This window comes from Sapajus apella, unplaced genomic scaffold (assembly GCF_009761245.1).
Source record: "Sapajus apella isolate SASKATOON/1434 unplaced genomic scaffold, GSC_monkey_1.0 scaffold842, whole genome shotgun sequence".
NCBI lineage: Eukaryota > Metazoa > Chordata > Mammalia > Primates > Cebidae > Sapajus > Sapajus apella.
This window is the reverse complement of record NW_022437768.1, coordinates 8,617-11,901: the sequence shown is the minus strand read 5'-3', so window position 1 is coordinate 11,901 and position 3,285 is coordinate 8,617. Positions and strand designations below refer to the sequence as shown.

General features: G+C 54.0%; 1 pseudogene across 1 annotated transcript in view; it reads right to left on the bottom strand.

The window, feature by feature from the left end:
- LOC116546391 overlaps positions 1–2,733 on the bottom strand; it is an 8,672-nt pseudogene extending 5,939 nt beyond the window's left edge. The window contains exons 1-2 of the transcript XR_004266698.1: positions 2,698–2,733; positions 1,865–2,127 (exon numbers count right to left, since the gene is read on the bottom strand). The product of XR_004266698.1 is annotated as a phospholipid phosphatase 2-like (transcript). The remainder of the gene's footprint in view (positions 1–1,864; positions 2,128–2,697) is intronic.
- Positions 2,734–3,285: the final 552 nt, after the last annotated feature.

Below are 3,285 nucleotides of genomic sequence, written 5' to 3'. Positions count from 1 at the left end.
GGCACCATCTTGGCTCACTGCAGTCTCTGCCTCCCAGGTTCAACCGATTCTCTGCCTCGGCCTCCTGAGCATCTGGGATTATAGGCATGCACCACTACACCCAGCTAATTTTTGTATTTTAAGTAGAGATGGGTTTTTACCATGTTGGCTGGGCTGGTCTCGAACTCCTGACCTCAGGTGATCTGCCCACCTCAGTCTCCCAAAGTGCTGGGATTACAGGTGTGAGCCATCTTGCACAGCCCCCCAAAATTTTTTTAATTAGAAAAAGAATCCGGGCACAGTGGCTCATGACTATAATCCCAGCACTTTGGGAGGCCAAGGTGGGCAGAACACCTGAGGTTAGTAGTTCGAGACCAGCCTGGCCAACCTGGAAAAACCCCGTCTCTAGTAAAAAAAAAAAATACAAAATCAGCCAGGCATGTTGGTGGGTGCCTGTAGTCCCAGCTACGCAGGAGGCAGAGGCAGGAGAATAGCTTGGACCCAGGCGGCAGAGGTTGTGGTAAGCAAAGATCACACCATTGCACTCCAGTCTGGGCAACAAGAGTGAAACTCCGTCTCAAAAAAAAAAAAATTAGAAAAAGAGAAGGCAGACACCAAAGACCACATAGTGTGTGATTCTATTTACATGAAACATTGAGAACAGGCAAATCTACAGACAGAAAATAGGATAGTGGTGGTTGCCAGGGGCTGGGGGAGGAGTGACAGCTAATGGGTACAGGGGTTCTTTGTTTCCTTTCATTTTTTTGAGACAGGGTCTCACTCTGTCACCCAGGCTGGGGTAGGCACAATCTTGGCTCACTGAAACCTCTACCTCCCAAGTTCAAGTGATCCTCCTGCCTCAGTGTCCCCAGTAGCTGGGACTGCAGGTGCCCACCACCAGGCCTGGCTAATTTTTTTTTTTCTTTGAGATGGAGTTTCACTCTTGTTGCCCAGGCTGGACTGCAATGACACAATCTCAGCTCACCACAACCTCCACCTCCCGGGTTCAAGCGATTCTCCTGCCTCAGCCTCCCAAGTGGCTGGGATTACAAGCGTGTGCCACCATGCCTGGCTAATTTTTTATTTTTAGTAGAGATAGGATTTCTTCATGTTGGCCAGGCTGGTCTCGAACTCCCAACCTCAGGTGATCCCCCTGCCTCAGCCTCCCAAAGTGCGGGGATTATAGGCGTGAGCCACCTAGCTCGGCCTAATTTTTTGATTTGTCATAGAGACGGGGTTTTGCCATGTTACCCATGCTGAGGGGTTTCCTTCTGATGAGATGAAAATATTCTGGAATCAGGTAGAGGAGATGGCTGCACAGCACTGTGAATGTACTAAAAATGAACTGTACACATTAAAATGGAAGAAATGGTGACTTTTATCTTATATAAATTTTATTTTGATTTTTTTTTTTTTTGGTCTGACATTACCCTAGGCTTGCCAGTCAATATCTTGATTTTTTAAAAAGGACAATGATGAGTTGAAACATTTAAGGACCTATCAGTAGAGATGATAAGAAGACAGCGCATGGCCGGGCGCAGTGGCTCACGCCTGTAATCCTAGCACTTTGGGAGGCCAAGGTGGATGGATCACCTGTGGTCAGGAGTTCAAAACCAGCCTGGCCATCATGGTGAAACCTCATCTTTAAAAAAAAAAAAGAAGAAGAAGAAGACAGCACAGAAGAGGGCAGGGCTGAGACTCGGGGCAGACAGAGCATGCTCCCCTGGGCCTCCTGCTGTCTGCCGGGCACCTGGAGCCCTGAGGCCTCGCTCCTGCCTGATCACCTGCCTCCTGGCTCCTCACCATCTGGCTTCTGGGGCTTCTTCAGCTCCCACTGACCCCCAGAGTGAAGGCTGCTCATCCACACCCACCTGGTCTCGGTGACTCAGCAGCATTTCCCCTGCACACCCTCTCCAGCTGCACGTAGACGGAGCAGTTGACCCGGCTCCACTCGGGGTCACAGACGGCCAGGAAGTTGGGGCGCAGGCGGCCGATCGTGTACTTGGCCAGGTCCGTCAGAGACTGGCTCACGGCCACCCTGAACAGGAAGGTCCCCAGCACCTTGTACACGGCAGCCACATAGTTGTTGAAGTCGGAGAGGGGCTAGAGCCGGTCTGTGTGCACCAGGTAGGCTTCTCCCGCCGAGACCTGCGCGTGGGGCAGCCGCAGCGACCAGGGGGGATCCCTGTCAGCCCGTGGGCCCTCACTGGGCCTCAGTCCTCCCCACAGGCCTCCCCAAGGCTGCTGCAGAGCTGAGGACTCTAAAAGGGCCCTAGCCGGGTTCGGTGGCTCATGCCTGCCATCCCAGCACTTTGGGAGGCTGAGGCGGGCAGATCACCTGAGGTCGGGCATTCAAGACCAGCTGGACCAACGTGGTGAAACCCGTCTCTACTAAAAATACAAAACTAGGCAGGTGTGATGGCGCACGCCTGGAGTCACAGCTACTGGGGAGGCTGAGGCAAGAGAATCACTTGAACCCAGGAGGCGGAGGTTACAGTGAGCGGAGACCCTGCCATTGCACTCCAGCCTGGGCAACAAGAGCGAAACTCCATCTCAAAAAATAAAAGGAGGCTCCTATTACCCACAAGTACCACTCGGGGCAAGGCTGTGTCCCCCAGCCCCCCACAGACCTCCAGGCCACCCCCCATCAGGAACCCAGGGTAAGGCTGTACCTCATCCCGCCCCCCTCCCTGTCCCTCTGAACCCCTCCTGCCTTACAAGGATGACAGTGGCCGTGATGGTGGCCCCGGCCATCAGCCCATGGGTGATGGTGTCTGGACGGTAGGGCTACCGGATGGAGTCATCCCCACAGTAAAATCCTCGCTTATACGGGGCGTTCACCAGCGACAGGACAGCGAAGGGCAAGGAGGCTGGAGGGGGAGAAGGGCCTTGGAGCTGCGACGTTCTCCAACCAGCTGGGCGGTGAGGCCCCTACACCTTCCTTGCCTCGAGGCCTCCCACCGACAGCAAGGAAGAGCTTTTCTCACATCACGTGGGAGGCCCAAGCGACACCCTTTTCCCATCGCCCTCAGATGAGCACGAACTCCCCAGGCCCTCTCCCTCTCACACCCTCCCCTCTGCTCCTTGAACAAACCTGGCAAACACTCACCTCAGGGCCTTTGCACAGGCACTTCTCTGTGCCCAAAATATCTTATTTTTATTTTTAAAAGTAGAGACAGGGGTCTCATGCTGACCAGGCCAGTCATAAACTCCCGGGCTGGAGCGACTCCCCAGCCTCAGTCTCCCAAAGTGCCGAGATTACAGGTGTGAGACAACGTGTCGGGCAGCAAAGTGACTCTCACTTCC